This window comes from Sturnira hondurensis, unplaced genomic scaffold, assembly GCF_014824575.4.
Source record: "Sturnira hondurensis isolate 20B ecotype Veracruz unplaced genomic scaffold, ASM1482457v3 Scaffold0005279, whole genome shotgun sequence".
Lineage (NCBI taxonomy): Eukaryota > Metazoa > Chordata > Mammalia > Chiroptera > Phyllostomidae > Sturnira > Sturnira hondurensis.
This window is the reverse complement of record NW_028077910.1, coordinates 1,802,186-1,821,337: the sequence shown is the minus strand read 5'-3', so window position 1 is coordinate 1,821,337 and position 19,152 is coordinate 1,802,186. Positions and strand designations below refer to the sequence as shown.

General features: G+C 44.1%; 2 pseudogenes; both read left to right on the top strand.

Moving 5' to 3' along the window:
- The first annotated feature begins 1,501 nt into the window (after window positions 1-1,501).
- Window positions 1,502-6,381, top strand: LOC118987493 (ferritin light chain-like; annotated as a pseudogene).
- Window positions 6,382-12,856: 6,475 nt separating this feature from the next.
- LOC118987509 (ADP/ATP translocase 2-like) lies at window positions 12,857-13,744 on the top strand (annotated as a pseudogene).
- Window positions 13,745-19,152: the final 5,408 nt, after the last annotated feature.

Below are 19,152 nucleotides of genomic sequence, written 5' to 3'. Positions count from 1 at the left end.
AGGATTATTTAACCAATGAGTCAACAGGCCTTGCGGGGGGGGGGGGGGGGGGGGGGGTTNGGGGGGGGGATAGGAGGGCTTGTGCCTTAGCCAATCCCTCTTGCTAGCCTTGCTCATGCTCAGTGCAGTGACTTCTTCCTGCCTTGTCCTGAGAGAGGAGCTTAGGGTGGGATGTGTTGTCCCGCACCACACTAGCCTGGTTACCCAGGCAACATGGTGCTGCCCATGCAGCCCCTCCCCTCTCCTCCACTTGCATTCTAGGCACTGGCCAGGTTACCTGCACTGGCCAGGTTCCCGGTATCAGAAATTCAACCCCCTCCTTCACTTTGCCCAGCTGGCATCTGCCCATCACTTATCCTGGCAAGACACAAAAGGGTTTTTGTTTACAAATACTAGAATAAGTCTCTGGACTAAAGATACATGCCACAGTCCTTACTGAAAAAGGTCTCACACTGAATGTTGAGAGCCCCAGCTCCCTTTAACCCCTTGGCATCCTAAACACAGACACACTCTGTATGACTGAAAGATTCTTTTCTAAGGAGTCTCGCACAGGTTGCCCGGCAGTAAAGACCACAATCAACAACCATTCCCCACCTCCCCTCCACACATCGGATTTCCAAAGCGACTTTCCAGCCCCACTCTTTAACGTGAAGAGTCCAGGCTGACGGGACACTGTAGCAAATCATATAAAATAAAAGGCAGACATCTTTGCTAAAGCAAACTAGAAGAAAGAGCCTGCAGACAAGGAAAGAATGGACTTCACTGGAAATTTCTTAGTATTATCAGCAAAGCAAGAAAGGATAAGAAGTAAAAGAGAATGTTATCTTTCATTTGCTAAAGACACTAACTTTGGAGTCCTCCTGACTCCTCTCTTTCTGACAAACTCTCTTACCAAATCTGTCAGCAAATCCTAAAGCTCTGCCTTCAAGCCCCACGCAGAATGAGACTACGTCTTATCTCATTCTCTATCAAGGCCCCAGTGCAAGGGAGGCCCATTTTTCACCTGGGTTATTACTGCAAGAGGCTCAAAGTGTTTCTCCTCGCTTCCATCTATCCTAGTACACAGCAACCAGACTGATCCTTTTAAAACATAAATTAGATCATATCGCTCCCCAGTCTGAAACTCACATCAGCTTCTGCTTTCAATCAGAATAAAAGCCAAAGTGCCTTCAGGGGTGTAAGGAACTCCCAGGCACACACTGCCTCAGGGACTCGACTTTAGCCCCTCCTCCTGTCCAGAACACCATCTCCCCCAGATGACCCTTAGATGACCTCTTCATCATCTTCAAGTCTTTGCTCAAATGTCACTTTCTCAGCAAGGACTACAGGCCCCTCTCCTCCACATTTCTAATCCACCTTACTCTTCTGGATTTTTTTTCATAGTATACACCACATTGTAACACGTATTTATGGCTTCTGATCTATCACTCTCCACTAAAACGTGAGATGTTCAAGAGTAATGATCTTCATTTTTTGAATGATGTATTCCAAGCATCTGAACATGGCACAGCAAAGAGTAGACTGCCATAACAAAGTACCACAAGCTGGTGGCTTAAACATCAGGGTTAGTTATCAAGGCACGTTCAAATTCATAGAACGAGCCCCAGTCCAACAAAACACGAAGGACAGTGCTGGGACTATTAATGTAGTCCCAGAGATGAGAGTGAGATGATGAAGTCAAGCAGAAAGCAAAACATTCAGAGCTTTGTGAGACATAAAAAAGGAGCCTGACTTTATCTTAAGAGCAATGCAGGAGCTTAAAGGGGGTTGGAAATGGGATCAAATTTACCTCTTAAACAATCACTGAAACTGTGAACATGAGATTACATTCTGGGTATAAAATGGCTGCAGGAAACCCAAGGACATTTCTCCCTTAGGCCCCATGACTCTGTAAGTCAGCCTCTGAACTTTCTTGACAAAGCGGTTTCCCTGAACACCAACCACATCTAGCCAGGCTCCTGGTAATGATGAAGAGAATTCGTCCAGCCCATAGGCTAAAAAGTGTGGGGCCAAAGAATATCCCAAGGCCTAGCATCCCAGGATAAGGCAGGAATCTGAATCAAGCCAAGCCGTGAGTCTGGGCTGGCCAGAGACAGAGGCCAAGTGTGACCAGACTGGATTGGCAGAGCTGAGAAGAAGCTGTCTGAAGAGATAATGTGAATTCCTGAGAAGCAGGGGTCCTTTTCCTAGGGTGCTGTAATAGTTACCTATTACCATTTTACATATTACTCAAAATTAATGACTCAATATAACAATGGTCTAATTTACTCATGATTCTGTGGAACAGCAACTTAGCCTGGCTTCAGCTGAGCAGCCCTTCCATTGGGTTTCGGCTGAGGCCACCTCTGCAGCTGGGGCTGGGTGGTCTAGGATGGCCTCACTCAGGTGTTTAAGGGACTTAGCTGCGTTGCTCTCTCTCTTCTTTACATGACCTTTCACTCTCCTTGTAGGTTAGGCCCTATTTCCCAATGTGACAGTTGAGGCACATCATCCCAAGAGAGTGGGAACTGAGGCTATGTTTGGAATTCTCACATCACTGGTGTGACATTCTGCTGGTCAGAACAAGTCCCAAGACCTGCCCAGACTCAATGCACAGGGAAGTGACCCCTCTCAGTGGGAGGGGCATCCAGCTCACACTGGAAAGGGGTGTGTCCACAGGGAGGGAAGAAGTTGTTGAGTTGGCTTGTGATGTATCCCAGGTGCCAGTAGGTGGCCATGTCTGTCTAGAGGCCACTAGAGCCCATGAAGGACAAATGGCGAGGTGTGGCAGCTGCCCATGAATTTGTTAAAATCATTTCTCAATGAATTTAACAACAGGACATCTTCGCTTTTCCAAAGGTGGCGAAGTAGTACTGATCCATAAATGTCATGTTGTATTGAGTGCCATCAGTAATGTGGAAAATAACGTGGTCCCCAAGTGCTTTGAAAAGAACATTGAATTGTAAATAAAAATTGGGGGATAATAACACAGACTGTGAATTAGTTTCCATATATTTCATAATCGAGCATTTCAAATGAGCTTCAATTCACTCACCTGTTTAATATCTTTCCCTCAAAAATTCCACCTATGAACTGATAGGCACCTGCTAACCAGCATTTATAGTTATGTCAGTCACGCTGACAGGAAGAGAGAAAAGGAATTTTCTCTCCCTGTTAGGTGACTCACTCTGAGTGTATTTAGAGATGGAAACAGCTACCATCTAGACACTCGACCTCAGGGAAGGGCCAAGCTCCACACAGCTTCTGGCCATCCAGCGTCCTCTGTTTCCAAAGCATTTTGGAGTTAACCTTTATGAGATATCGATAGTGTGAGCCAGTTTGAAACATTCATCACAGAAAAAAAGAAGGAAAAAACATGTCTGCCTATCACCAGTCATTGGAAGGTTACTTCTTTTTCCATTGCCTCCCTTACTAGCTGTTGGTCTCTGGGATGCAATTCTTCCTCAGAAAAGAACTGAGGAAAGGTAGTATATGAAATTCAGAGGTAATAAGTAAAAAGAATGCTTTTTAAAAAGTCAAAAAATAAGTCTAGAGGTCAGTTTCGTATTTGTTCAAGAATATGTTCTCAGTTTCATGTTTGTCAGTCAGTTATTCTTCAATAAATGCTTATTGCTCAGCTTTACCCTGTTTGAGCCATGGGGGCTGCAAGGAGAATAATCACCTCTGATCTCAGGGACAGCCCAATCAGCATGTGAGAGCATTTGTAGAGTGCTGAGTGGGTAGCCACATCACTGTGAAGGGCCTCTTACACTGGGTTTTAATCTCTTCACATGAAAAACATGAAGAGCAGAATATCAAATCAACTCATAAGATTATGTCTGTATAACCAGAGCATGCCTGGTTTAAAAGAGAAATATTTAGTATAGGCAATTTGTTTAACTCTTTAGGAAAAACTAGTTTCCTGAAAATGCAGCATTGGTAAGTGCAAGTCAAGAAGTTTTGTTTCCTGGTTCCATTATTTTCAAATCAATTCAACAGACATGTATGGAGCATTTGCTGGGTGCAAATGAATGAGCGAAGGAAGATCAACACATCCCCCAGCATAAGGTGCTTTCAATTTAGCAGGAAGATGGGCTGGGCCCAGTTCTCACTGCAGTGCCCAAATCAATGAATCATACATACATACATGTTTCCCCCTCAAGAGGTTATAAGATCTGAGTAGAGAAAATGAGAGAAATTGTTGCATAAAATTGAGTAAAAGCAAGTTGAAGTATCTTCATCTTTTAGCATAGAAATGTTATAAGAACGAGACAAATCCAATACATATATTTCTTAAATGGCAAAAAAGAAATCATGCCCATTATTAAAAAATAATGAAGACTTTGCGAAATATTTATTTTGAAAAAACCCATGAAAGGATTAAGCTAAAATAAATGAGAAGCTGTGAGTTAAATATGTCCCAGACTACCCAAATTTTTCATGCCTTTTGTGAACTGTTTACAATATTCTTAAAATACTGAGAACTGGAAAGGGACCACCAAAGTTTATGAAAAAATGCCAAGACATTTTCACAAGCCACAAAACGTTCTAATGTACCCAGTTTTGTTTTCCCACAAAAAATACCAGGCAGGGGATAAGAATAATTATAGAAACCTTTTTTAAAAATCTACAATATAATGGCATCATAGCTAGTATGCTCCAGGCTTTTATGAACAAAAGAAAATCATATTAGACAAATCTGGGAGATGTTTTGATAGAACGCCAGAATTAATTAATGGAACACAGTAGGTGTTGATTTTGTGTCATTGTAAGTTAAGCCTTTTATTTTGTAGTCAAGGAATGAAAAATAAATATCAAACTGGCCTGACCTGCTCTCCTGATTTAATAGCTTAATTTCCAGAAATGCCAGTGAAAAATAGCACGAATGTTTGCCCGGGCCAATTACTCTTTATTATATAGTTCTTCCATTTTCTCTTTTTCACAAGGAATGCAGTGCCTAACAGAACTTAATTAAATTTATATTTTACAGCACAAACCACATTTCCCCACAAGAGAAAGCTTGTTAGAAGCAAGTGAGAAGGATGTGTCCTAGGCCCTAGTTCATAAATAAGCATGCCAGGGCCTCCACGGTGCTGCATGGATCCTTGCACCTGGTGGCAAAGGCAACGAGAGGACTCTATTTTTCACAGGTTAAGAGATTGGACATTGTACACTAAGCCAGGGCAGTGATGGAAATATGTCCTACGTCCACGACAAGAAAGGAATCTCCCAGCTCCAGGAGATTTATACTGAGTCCTAGTGACGTTTTTCTTTCACCACATAGACTTATAATTTCTATTTACATTTTTCTTTTTCTTAACATGGAGAAGAGGGGCAGAGGGTTCTCCCAGGCCTCTCTGAAAGTGTTCAAGGCATCACACGTCATGAAATCCCCTTGAGGTAAAAGGTGCTTAAATGCAAAGCAGTGTAGGTAGTGCCCTCCACGGTTTCCTGAATCTGTCTCTTGCTTCAACAGTTTTCGATTGAATAGACACGGGGAAAGGACACTGCTTCTGCTAGCCTTCAATCACTCCCCAACCACTTTTTAAAAAGAGCTTATTTATTTATTTTAGAGAGAGGTTAAGGGAGAAAGAGAGGAAGAGAAACATGGCTGTGTGAGAGATACATCAATTGGCTGCCTCTCAAATACCCCCAACCAGGGGCCTTGTCCACAACCCAGGCATGTGCCCTGACAGGGAATTGAACCAGCGGCCTTTTAGTTCATAGGCCAGCACTCAACCCACTGAACCACACCAGCCAGGGCTCCAATCACTTTTTCATTTGCGATCTTTGGAACCACCTCAGCCATCCTCAGCCTCCAGCCAACACTGTTTTTTTAGTTTAATTCCTTTCAGCTGAGCAACCAATAGCTCCCACATTCATCAGGATTAGCCCATCGAGGTGGAGGCTGCCATCAACCACCTGGTCAGCCTGCATCTGTGTGCCTCCTACACCTACCTCTTTCTGGGCTTCTGTTTCAATCATGCCATGTAGCTCTGGAGGGTGCAGGCCACCTCTTCTGAGACTTGGCAGCAGAGAAGTGGAGAAGCTTGAGGAAGCCAGGCGACTCCTGGAGATGCCACAGCAGCACGGTGGCCATGCTCTCTTCCAGGACAAGCAGAAGCTGTCCCAAGATGAGTGGGGTGAAACTCAGGACACCATGGAAGCTGCTTTGGCCTTGGAGAAGAACCTGAACCAGGCTTTTTGAACGTGCATGCCCTGGATCCTACCTGCATGCAGGACCCACACCTCTATCAACTTCCTCAAGAGCCACGTCCTGGATGAGGAGGTGAAACTCATCAAGAAGATGGGAGACCACCTGGCAAACATCTGCAGGCTGGCTGACCCCATGCTGGGCTGGGTGAATATCTCTTCGAAAGATTCACCCTCGAGTATGACTAGGAACCTTTGGGGCCCAGAGACCTTTCAGGGGATCCTCTGCATTCCCCTGGTGTCTGCCTTCTGCCCGAGCCTCAGCTTGCAACCATTAGGCAGCCTATTAACCACCCTGGAGGTCCCTCCCATGCCATGGACCAAATGGAAACAATAAAGCTTTACGAAGCAAAATAAATAAATAAAATAAAATAAAAATGTATAGCACTTTGTTCTGTCAGAGCAGTTGATGTGTCACAGCTTTGAAAATCAAGTCACTGTAGCAATTTGCTTGCTAATCTCTTTTGAGGAGATCGCTTGATCCCAGCAAAGTGACCAATCCCCTGTCAAAGCCAAGTGAAATATAAATGTTTTAAAGAGGACCTACATCAGGTATATAATTCAAATGGAAATAAAAGCAAGTGGCATTGTCGCAACTGCTCTGAGAAAGCAAAAATAGAAGTATGAATGTTCCTGTTCAGATAGGGTCAGTTACATATAAAAATATAAGTGAAATAAGAGTTGCTGAAGAAAGCTAGAAGTTTATGACACTTTCATATAAAAGAAGCCCAGATGCAGATAGTCCATGATACAGTGACATCAGAAATGCAGGTTCGTCTCCCTGCCCCATCAGCTCAGGAATAGCTTCAATTTTCAAGGTCACCTCATAGTCCAATATGGTGGTGGAGCTCCAGCCGTTACGAGTGTATTCCACACAGCAGAAAGAGAAGTGAGGGAAAAGATGAAAAGGTCTTTTCCAAGACAACTTAGCTCCCTTTAAGCAGTCTTCCCAGAAGTCTCATAGATCACTTCTGTTCACATCTCATTGGCAAGATCTTAGTTATACAGCAATACCTAGCTCTGGGGAAGGCTGGGGAAAAATTCTTCCAGAGATTTCCTTGCCCTCCATGATATAGATCAGGATTCACTTAAAAGGAAAAGGGTAGGAAAGGATGTTTGGGCAAAGAACTAGCTTTCCCAGACACACTGGATTTTTATTTCTTGTTTATAAAACTTATCATATGACTAAGTAGTGACAGAAAGCAGATCAGGCATTTCCTGAAGATAAGGAGTAGCAGAAGAAGGAGAAACTATCAAGAGACATAAAGCATCTTGTAGGAGCAATGGATATGTTCCCCATCTGGACTGCAGTGATGTTTCATTTTTACACATACAAGGTCTGTTTGGAAAAACTCCAGCCATTGTTAATGTAATGAGAACAGTCTGCACAACATCAATGTAACCTGCCAAACAAGGANTCTTGTTTATAAAACTTATCATATGACTAAGTAGTGACAGAAAGCAGATCAGGCATTTCCTGAAGATAAGGAGTAGCAGAAGAGGAGAAACTATCAAGAGACATAAAGCATCTTGTAGGAGCAATGGATATGTTCCCCATCTGGACTGCAGTGATGTTTCATTTTTACACATACAAGGTCTGTTTGGAAAAACTCCAGCCATTGTTAATGTAATGAGAACAGTCTGCACAACATCAATGTAACCTGCCAAACAAGGAGAGTGGACTGGAATGCACATGTGTGAACAATGACAACTTCACTGTACTAGTCACTGGGGGCAGTAGACACCATTGAGTGAACATGTATATTGTGCAGCCATCACATTCGAAATGACTGAGTGAATAGAGCAATGGATCTTCATCGTATTTTGCATTAAGCTTGAACATCCCTCCAGAGAAACTTTTCAAATGATTCAGAAGAATGCGGTTGTGGGGAACTGGTGATTGGCAGCTTCATCACAACAATGTGTGCACTCATGGGTCATGTCCAGAGTTCTTCGGTGAAACATCTAATCACTCAGGTGACTCAGTCCTCCTACAGCTCAGATTTGGTGCCCTGTGACTTCTGGCTTTTCCCAAAATTAAAATCACCTTTGAAAGGGGAGAGATTTCAAACCATCAGTGAGATTCAGGGAAATACAACAGGCCAGCTGATGAAGACTGGGAGCACTGTGTGAGGTCCCAAGGTGCCCACTTTGAAGGAGACTGGGGCATCATTGTCCTATGTACAATGTTTCTTGTATCTTGTACCTTCTTCAATAAATGTCTCCACTTTTCATATTACATGTCTGGATACCTTCTGGAGACCTCATATGTCAAATTGTGTGCATAAATATTTGCAGTGTACTATGAAATAGACTGAATGTCTATGCCTCTTCCCCTAAAAATTCTTAGGTTAAAACCCAATCCCTGAGGTGATGGTATTAGGAGATGGGGTTTCTGGGAGCTGATTAGGTCATGAGAGTGGAGTCCTCGTGAAGGAGATTAGTGCCTTTATAAGAGACCTCAGGGAGCAACGTGGCCCTCTTTTGCCATGTGAGGACACCTTGAAAAGAAAGCCACCTCACCAGACACCAAATCTGCTGGTTCCTTAATCTTGGACTTCCTGCCTTCAGAACTACAAGAAAGAAATTTCTGTTGCTTATAAGCCACCCTATGTATGGCACTTTTGTTGCAGCAGCCCAAACAGACTAAGACATACTGTATGTGTATTCTACATCACTAAAGCTGTTAAAAACATAAAGTGAGGAACTAAATAAACATGAAAACACCAAATGAGAAGGCATATGCACACACACATACACACAGAGATTTCAGGAAACCATCTCCTGGTGCTATTAAAAGAATAGTTATTTTCTCTTAACAGTGGAGCTGCTTTTTAATATACCCTCCTAGAAGACTTCAAGTTTCTTCTTATAAAACTTGTAAACAGAGACAATAAGGATGGTGTTACATAATCGGTGGCACCGAGTCATCAGGAAAAGCTACTAAGAATAACAACAGGACACAGGCTATAGAAGGTGTATATTATTCACCAACTTTTAAAAACTCGTTCAGTTTATCATCTTTAATTCTCCTTTTTGGTAGCTGAAGGGACTTGAGTAGGAAGAATCATTTCTCTCACGGAGTGAGCAATAGGGAAGGGACAAGAATTCAAAGGTTCTTGCATCTCCCATGGAGGGGGTGGGGTGAATAAATTCCAGCGTCTCATAGGCTCAGCCCCTATCCTACCTCCTGCTCTGTGATGACGCACACATCCCAGGCCCCAGCAGGACTCTGCACTGGCAGAGAGCGAGACGGTCAGATGGGGGAGCAGAAGGTACGTTCCTCCTGCTTCCAGTGCGGCCCAGGTCCTTTCAACAACAGTGCCAGGGAAGTGGGCGTTTCTTTCTTTGCCTTCCCAATCTCTTCCTTGTTCAGTTCTGCCCTCCAGATCACCCCTAGGATTATTATCGTATTGCTCCCTCCTTAAGAAAAAAAAAAGCATACAGAATTGGATCTAGTACTCAGAATGACCTCCCCCCCTTCTCAACCCAGCCCCAGCCTCAATCCCTAGCTTTTCCCCCTGCAAACTTCCTCACCCTCTGTCCACTGCAGCAAGTGCACCAGTCTGCATACACCTTGTTCTCCTTCACACACTGATGCTTGTGCCTTCTCCCTCACTGATCCTTCCGCCTCACATGCCTTTACTCACTTGCCTTCCCCAGAAACTCTCGTGGCAATCTTTTAGGATGCATCTCCATGTTATCTCCCTGGGTCTTTCGGGCAGAGTTATCATCTCCATACACCTGGTGTACCTCCGTTTGAGCACCTCTACAGTGAATTGTAATCCATCAGTCTTCAAGTTTTCAGAGACTGAGAGCTTGTTGAGAGTAACAATCCTGCCTTAGTGTGCCTGTCGCCCCACTGCTCAATAGGCCTTTATTAAATGAGTAAGAGATAAGAGAGCAAATGCACTTGAAAGTGTGTGACAAATTATTTGGGTGTCCTCTACCTCTGCTCTCTTCACCGCCATTTCCAGGCACCCACTCTGCAGAGTGCACACCATCACCGCCTTCGGGTGCACCTCTGAAGCCCCCGGCGAGGCATGTTCTCCCAGCTGACGCCTTCGCTGAGACATTTGAAGGAGCCACCCATAGACAACTTACTAGGGGTGTGGCCTTTGACAGCTGCTCACCAAATAAGCTTCTGTTTTCTCGTCCAAAACCTGGTGGCAGCATGCACAACAAGCCCCATGGGGAGGTCGTGGTGAGGACTGAATGGGACAGTATATGTAACCCTCTAAAGCAGAATTTCAGTCCCTATAGGAAATTCAACGACAGCGTTATTCCTCACTTCTCCCTTTTAATAGAGAACAGCACAGACTTCACCCTTTTTAAACGACCATTTAAGGAAGGTAGTAGCAGGCGACAACAGAGGCGGTAAGGGCACGAGGTTTGGAGGGTGAATCCTGCCTGGCCCCCTAACGCGTTTCACAAATACTCTCCTTCTTTGTCTCTGTAAACACCTCTGCCCTCCTCCACCTGTAACGCTCAGAATGCACATATTCTCTGCTTAGCGAAATCCTACCCCTCCTCTAGGCTCAGGTCAAAGGTCACCTCCTCTCTAGAGCCTGTTCTGATATCTTGAGAAGAAATTAGGCCACCTCTTTCTCCACAGAACTTCCCATCCCCCTCTCCACTCACCTACATCACATTATGCTCACCACTCCGATTCTAGGTCAGCTTTTCTGCACTAGAAAGAAGAAAGCTTCTCATATAAGGTCAAATTCAAGGCATTCATCATCACCAAGCCCTTATTATATGAAATGTTAAAGGGACTTGTCTAAGAAAAAGAAGATAAAAAATATGAACAGTGATAGGACAGCAAACTCACAGTTATTAACAACCACACCTAAAACAAAAGCAAACCAAGAGGACAGCTAGATCAGGAGTGGGAACCATAGAAATGGAGATCACATGGAGGGTTAGCAACAGGGGAGTGGGAGGAGGAGAAGGGGGGAGAAGGTACAGAGAATAAGTAGCATAGACAGTGGGGAGAAAATACACAGGGGGAAGGAGAAGAACAGTATGGGAGATATAGAATCTAAAGAACTTGAGACACGTGGACATAAACTAAAGGGGAATGGGGTGGGGGGTGTGCAGGGTGGAGGGGAATGAAGGGGGGAAATAGGACAATTGTAATGGCATAATCAATAAAATATATTTTTTAAAAAGAAGAAAGCTTTCTCAAAAGTATCAATGTCTCCCTTCTTCACAATGCTGGAGATACCCAGCTCCAGGAAACAGCCCGGCACTTACACCCAACGCTACAGAGTAACTAAAGGAGAAACTAACTAAACTGACACCGAGAATTTAAAATCTGGAAGTCCTTATCTGAGTTTGGAACAAGACAGAAGCCCTTGTTAAATTGTTTTGGTGCAGAGTGGCGAGAGATTCCTTTACTACTAGCTGATGTGGCGGGAATTCCTAGCTCTGCTCTCTATATTGGAATCTAATTTCTACTTTAAATAAATCTCACTCTCAGTGGGGGTTTTTGACAGTACCAGAGCCATTAATGAGAACAAAAACACTGGAAACCTAATTACCAGCTCAAAAGACATCCAGGACAGCTATGGAAGGAAAAGGTGTTAAGTCTGACTGGTGTATCATCATTCTGGGCTTATGCTGTGTCTCAGTGTTTGTAACTAATGCAATTATTTTCCTCCAGGGCTGTCTCTAAGAGACTGTTCAAAGAATGACATTTAAAGTGACCACATAGTAGATTAAAGAAAAGGAAGTAACAAATTTTATAAAGATGTCATCAAAACGAGTCAGGTGCACTAACAAAGAAGCTGCCCCTTCGAGGGATGCTGCCACCTGCTCTGAGACAGGCGGCCCTTAGATGGGACCGTGCAGGCAGCCGCCAGGCACCTTCCGAGAAGAGAGTGGGGGGACCATGGTGGGAAAAATGGCTCAGATTCTATTACCTTTTACTTGTCACTCAAAAATAAAGGCTTTAACTGGCAAAAGCAAGCTTTTCACAAGATGATGGTGACTTTGCTGAGTAGGTATTAGCTTCTATGCTATGTTTTATTGCTTTATGGGTTTTTTTGTTGTTGTTGCTTTGGTCATTCTGTCCTTTGAAGGGCCTGAATTCAGTATCCATACATGCGCATGTAACCTTTAAGTGCTGACCCTTTGTCTGATTAGCGAATTGCCTCAGAAATATTCAGGGAATTTCAGGAACATTTCACCCTCAAAGACATATGACAGTCCATCTTTCTGGAGGATAATTTGGTTGTACACAGCAAAAATCTTGAAGATGTACATTCCTTTAGGCCAGAAATTCACTTCCTGGAAACTTATCTCAAGAAATGTTAATGATGCATACCAGTGTGTGCATATAAGGTTGATCATCACAGAATCAAGCTCAACCCCTTTAAATAGCTGACCATTGTAAATAGCTCCAAAAAATTATGATCTGTTCACATAATTAAATACTATGGCATCTAAAAATGTATTGTAGAAATATATTTATTGAAACAGAGAGGTGTTCACTGCAAACGGGAATAAAGGTCACAAAACAAGATGAATAGCATGATCTCACGTTTATGAGAATACTGTAGTTTTTCCACTTTCTTGCTCAGGTCAGTGGGGCTAGAGCCCCAGAGTCCCAACCAGTTATGGACCTAGTCCTGCAGTCTCCCACTCCTGCTTTCCCTTCGACATGACAGATGCTGCTGTGTCCTTTGCCAAGGACTTCCTGGCAAGTAGAGTGGCTGCAACCGTCTCCAAGACAGCGGTCGTGGCCATCAGGTGGGTTGAGCTGCTGCTGCAGGCGCAGCCCGCCAGCAAGCAAATCACTGCAGATCAGCAATATAAGGCCATTACAGACTGCGTAGTTCATGTCCCCAAGGAGAGGGACGCCCCAGGGAGTCCTGTCCTTCTGGTGCGGTAACCTAGCCAGTGTCATCAGATAATTCCTCACCCAGGCACTCAACGTTGCCTTCACAGATAAATACAAGCAGATCTTCCTGGTGGCATGGACAAGAGAACCCAGTTTTGGTGCTACTTTGCAGGACATCTGGCATGCGGCGGTGCCGCTGAGGCCACCTGTCTGTGTTTTGGGTAGCCTCTTGATTTTGCCCATACCTGTCTAACCGCTGAGATGGGCAAAGCTGGAGCTGAAAGGGAATTCAAAGGCTTCAGTAACCGCCTGATTAAGTTCTACAAATCTGATGGGATTAGGGGCCTGTACCAAGGCTTTAATGTGTCTGTGCAGGGTATTAACATCTACTGAGCCGCCTACTTCGGTAACTATGACACTGAAAAGGGAATGCTCCCAGACCCCAAGAATGCTTCACATCTTCATCAGCTGGGTGATCACACGGTCTGTCACAGCAGTAGCCGGGGTGGCTTCCTATCCGTTGGACATTGCTCCTCGCCACCTGATGATGCAGTCAGGGTGCAAAGGGACTGATATCACATACACAGGCACGCTCGACTGCTGGAGGAACATTGCTTGTGATGGAGGAGGCAAAGCATTTTTCAAGGGTGCAGTGTTCTCAGAGGCATGGGTGGTGCTTGTGTGCTTGTTTTGTATGATGAAATCTAGAAGCTCGAATAAACTGTTTCATAATCCTCCCTCTCCCGCTCCATGAACAGGCATGTTGTGTTACGTAACACGTCTCAAGCATTCTTGACAGACTGTTGTTGGCTGTCTGTTCATCAATGGCAACTATTTCTGGTTGAAAGTAGAGAACAATATCCATCTGACCAGTTTTCGCTTAAAACTATTTCCATGGGGATGATGAGACTCAATTATATTATTTTATTTCAGCCATCCCTGATAAACAAATTTGAAGAAATAAAAAATATTTGAAATATAAAAAAGTTAGTCGGTGTGTTCGAGAGTTAAAAGAAAAAAGAAGTTGAAGTGGTAAAACGTAAAAAATATGATATTATTTTAACATTTTCTTCAACCTAAAGCTTCATTGCGAACTCCATTCCCAGTCATTTGATGAAAGGCGTAGATGAGTTTGGGGGGCAGGGGATGGGAAGGTTCACCTTTTAAAAGTTCCGCATCCTCTGTCATTACGTACTACATTGTAAAGTACTTCCGGTATCAATGTCTTTAAATGGTGTGGAAACATAAAGATTCTTGTGCAGCAATGTAAGTCCAAAGTCTTCCCATACTTTTAAAATTTTTCTCCCACTCTGACTGTTGTCTCGCCCACACCTAACCTGACAAACAACTAACTCTTGATCAGTAGACATAACTGGTGAGAAGCTCACCGCATTCTGAGAGTGGGCTACTAGCCACATCGGGCAAGATTTTCACTGAGCAAATGGACATCACTGTTTACTCCGGCACAGAAGCCGAGCAGAGGTCGGGCGAGGTGGACATGCTCTCCTCCTGGTCGCCTGCATGGCTGGCGCAGCAGGCCCTCCAGGCTCCACTTGGTTGCCTGATCATTCCTCCTCTTCTTCATCGTGTCATACTGCTTTTTCTTTATAAAAATCATCACCTCTCACTTTATTAATCATCTTTGGATCACTTGTCTAGTGTCTGTCTTCACCAACAGCATGTACGCTTGTCTGTTCGATTGTCCATTAGCGCCGAGCGCAGTGCCTGATGCGCAGTTATCATGTGACAGTCACTGGGTGTCTGTGTACATGTGGGAACGCTTTCCGTTTGAGTGCTCTAGTGGTTTCGGGGTGAGGGGGACATTATATCTCATCAGAGGAAGACACAGTTCTATCCCCCGTAATGGAACATCGCACTGACATTTGGATGACACTACACACCTACACTTATGAGGCAGCTTTAACCTGTTCTTTTCTGAAGTCAAAAATTTTGTATCCACTTATTTTTAACATCTATCTTCATTGTAAACAAATGTCAAAATATCAAATGTCAAAATAGTATTTTACAAGAAAAAAGAACAAATTCTTTATAATTTTCCAGAAGCCTTCTGGAGCCTCCAATGACAGTTTTACATGCAAAAGGTGTTATTTAGGATTTAATCTGGGGAAGGCAAGGGTCTGACTCACCATGGAGTCTCGCAGTTCCCAGTCAGAAACTGAGCTCACAGGGTTCAGGTTGGCCTCACTGCCTGGATGGAGTAGGCAGTGTCCTAAAGGCAAGGTTTCACTTCCAACCCAGACACAGCACCCAGACGGGGAAAGACAGTCTCTGCCAACAACTGAAGAGGTGATTTCTATTCAGGTTATCACAATAAGGGGAAGAAGATTCATGAATGAGGACTACAGGAGTCTGGAGTTCCAGAGAAGCAGACGAATAAGAGAGTCTTCTGCCGGTCTTGTGGGGGTCATAAGGAAGGATTAGGTGGGCTCCACCTCAGAACAGGCAAGGACAAGATGGTTCTTTGTGGTGACAAGGATTCCCTTCTCAACTGAACTTCAGGCTCCGCTGACCCCTCTTGTCAACTAGATCTCCATCTGGCCCTGGTGACCCATTTTAACAGGAATCCTGCCAGGACAGCTTTGTAGTAATCTCCCCACCTTTGATGGCTAACCGAGTTCCTCATAGTAGTTTTCCATCCACTGACTCTTCGTGCTGTCTATTGCCATAAATCCCAAGCTGCCCCATTATATTTGAAGATGAGGTCAGTCTCTCCCTGGTCGCAATAGTTTTGACCCCTATTGCAATAGTCTTTTTGGTTAAGATTTTTAATTATACATTTTTAGAGAGAGGGAGGAAGGGAAGGAGAAAGAGAGAGAGGGAAATGTGCATTGATGTGCAAGGGAAACATCGACCGGCTGCCTCTCACACCCCCTGGGGGGATGCTGGCCCGAAACACAGGCACAGGAATTAAACCTCCAATGTTCCCATGTCCAGGACAATGCCCAACTCACTAAGCCACACCGTTCAGGGCACAATAGCCTGAATAAAGTCTTGAATAACCGTTTAACTCCACCCAGTGCCATTTTTTTCTTTAATGAACGCTAGCCATTTCTGAAATACAAACGTGCGTTGGGACTGCTTAACCGTCACTGCTCCCTGAGAGCACATGGCTTCAATAAAGCTTAATGTCATCAGAAGGCATAACAAAATTGCTCTCCCACAGTAGTTTGCATCTAATAATTAAGTGCTCTCAAAATTCCAATTAAATGTAACTTCTTTCTGCCCATGAAAGAAACATTATTTATCAAAACGTATTCTTTGAGCCCTTACTCTGTCAGATGACCTGAGAGCAAATAAATATCAAGATGATCAAGATATGCATGGAGAGGAAATTGGTCCCGCCTAAATCTAGAGAATTTCTTGTCTTGGTAAAAGGTTAGCTTACCAAAAATATCCTTAAGGTTTTCCTTCCTTGTACAGCCATGACCCCTTTATAGAATTTCAATATCATCATCTTCTCTGTTCTCTAGAACAAAAACTAGGCTTTCCTTTCTTTTGAAACGTGTATTTGACCTCTTTTCAAATGTATATTTGATATTCTTTCAAATGTATATGATCAGCACCTCTTTAAACATACCCCTTTCAAGTAATTTTTGGAAGTCAGGCGACTTGTAAGTTCACCTTCCCTTCCCTGGTAAGTATCCTTTTGTCTCCTTTTTCCTACCTCGGTGTTAGGAAGCCCCTCCTCCCCAGCGGACCACAGGGCAAAGCTTGAAGAGTAAATTGAGGATTTAAAAATCTTGTCACTTTGATGTGTTGAAAAAATGCACTGAGACGAAGTCGTTTTCAGGCCCCAGCTGGGGAGCACTCCCTGCCTGCCTGCAATGCAGGTCTTGTAGATGGCAACACCTTGATTAACTATTCTGGATCTGTGGTCTTCCCCAATGCCGCCAGATCCCTGCTGACATGAAGTTCTCTTTGACCTGGTGACCCTAAGTCTGAGGTGGTAGAAAAATCCATGTCCAAAAACCAATTTAAGAATTTGAATGCTGCTCCGAGTGATCTTCCTGCCCTTCCCCCTTCTGCCTCCTACCTCCCCCTCCCCTTTCTCTGTCTTTAGGACTCTCTCTCTCTCTCTCTCTCTCTCTCTCTCTCTCTCTCTCTCTCTCTCTCTCTCTCTCTCTCTCTCTCTCTCTCTCTCTCTCTCGGAGATGCATTTCTTAAATCATCTTAACTCTGCCAGACCATTACACACCAGACTGGCCTGTCCCCACTGTTCTTCACAGCCTCTCTCTTCTCCCATGGTACTGCAGGGAATGTTCATCTGCAGGTGAAAGCATACAGAATAGCAAAAAGAAACTTGGATGCTTCCTTTCAAATGAAAGCTTCACTTCTCCCTCTTGCTTTTTCTGCCATGTCCTTTTTGAATTCTCCTTTGCTCACAAGATATGCAGAAAATGGCAAGATGGCATTCTCCTTGACCATGCTTTGTGCAGGGTGTCATGGGGTGGGAAAGAAAATTTCTTGCTGAGAAAATTTTCCCTTGTCAGTAGCGCATGACGATAGCACCTGCCTATTAAACAACACTTCCTTTCTGAAACTTTTATCCCACCCATAGATCATATTTTTGGATGCAAGTTTTTCTATTGAAGTAGCTGCCAGGATTTTATGGGCCAACGTGATTGCAATTTACAATACTAGTATTTCATAAATCACAGCAAGATTGAAAATGCTTGTGACACATGAGGCTTTAAATTGACATCCTGTCTCTTTATGAGCATTAAAAAGGTTGATCTCCTGACATGCTCCACAGATGCATCCCTGCCTTACACAGCCAAAAAGTTCCCATCTTGCACAGTATGGAGGAGCAGCAAGACAGAGACGGCGCAGGAGACATCGGGGAGCAAACTACTGTGCCTCCCGCAGTGCTTTGTAAGGGAGGCAAGTCCAAAAACAGGGAGTGTGGTCCTCAGCATTGATAACTGCTTTAAAGTCAAGACCCTTGATCCATCCTTTGCCAGCAACTTCATGACCCCCCATAAATCCCCCCAACACCACAAAATCTAAAAGAAGAGAAAATCAGATCAATTTTCCTTGGAATAACCAAGAAACTTATCATTTCCTTAACTGACATCACAAGGCCAGGTTCCCAGTGGGATCATGACACGTCTGCTCTCTCTCCTCCATGGTCCAGCTTTTCTGTCTTGGCCAGACATCAAAATTATTTGTGTTGAGGAAAAACTACCCCACTCCAGAACAACACAATCGAATTGCTGGGGGTGCAGCCAAGGCCTAAAATTTCACCAGGTGATTCTAATATGCAGCCAATTTTGAGAAACCCTGGTCCAAAACCAAACGAGGTAGACAAGGAAAATAAGTGAGACAGGCAGGGTGTTATAAACCCGGGGATCAGGGTGCTCTGGCCAGCCAGCAAGCTCTCCTGGGTTTGTGATTAATGAGGACTGTGCTACTCGGCTCCAGGCGGTTGTTGCCATAAAGGAATAGGGGCCCATTGTTCTCAGGTGTCCTGATTTGGTAAGAATACTAGAAATCTACATATTTTTTAACATGAAATCTTCTGATTTGTAAATGTTGAGAAGTAATTCAAAAAGTAATACTACCAACGTAAACAAAATATGTCTAGGAACGGCGAGTTTGCAAACTCTGCCCTAGAGACACTGGTTTACGTGTCAAAATTTTCCATAAGTAAAAAGTGCTTCACCACCACCAACGTAAATAGGCAGCACGATTCTCTCAGGGACAGAAGCAGGCTTAGCAAAGCCTCCTAATGAATTCCGCAAGTTGCAGTTACACGCGCCCAAGAGATACAAATGTCAGCAACAAGCCTGGGAGTCGTGATTGTCAGATGAGCCTCCTGTTTTTATATCCGGAGTTCAGTTTGCTCAGACGAAGAGAAGGAAGTGGCAGCTCTGCTGCTCCAGGTGGGGACCCGGCTTTGGCACAGCCCTCGGTGGCCCCGCCGTCATTGCCGGCCGCGACTCGGAAACTCAGGTACATTAACCCAAGACCTTCACTTTGACCATGCCTCTCAGAACTACTACAACTGATACAGGGTGCAGCCAAGGGGGGGCCCAGGAAAGATTTGGAATGGTGTCCAGAACTCAAAGTGTACAGAAATATTGGAGGAAATATTA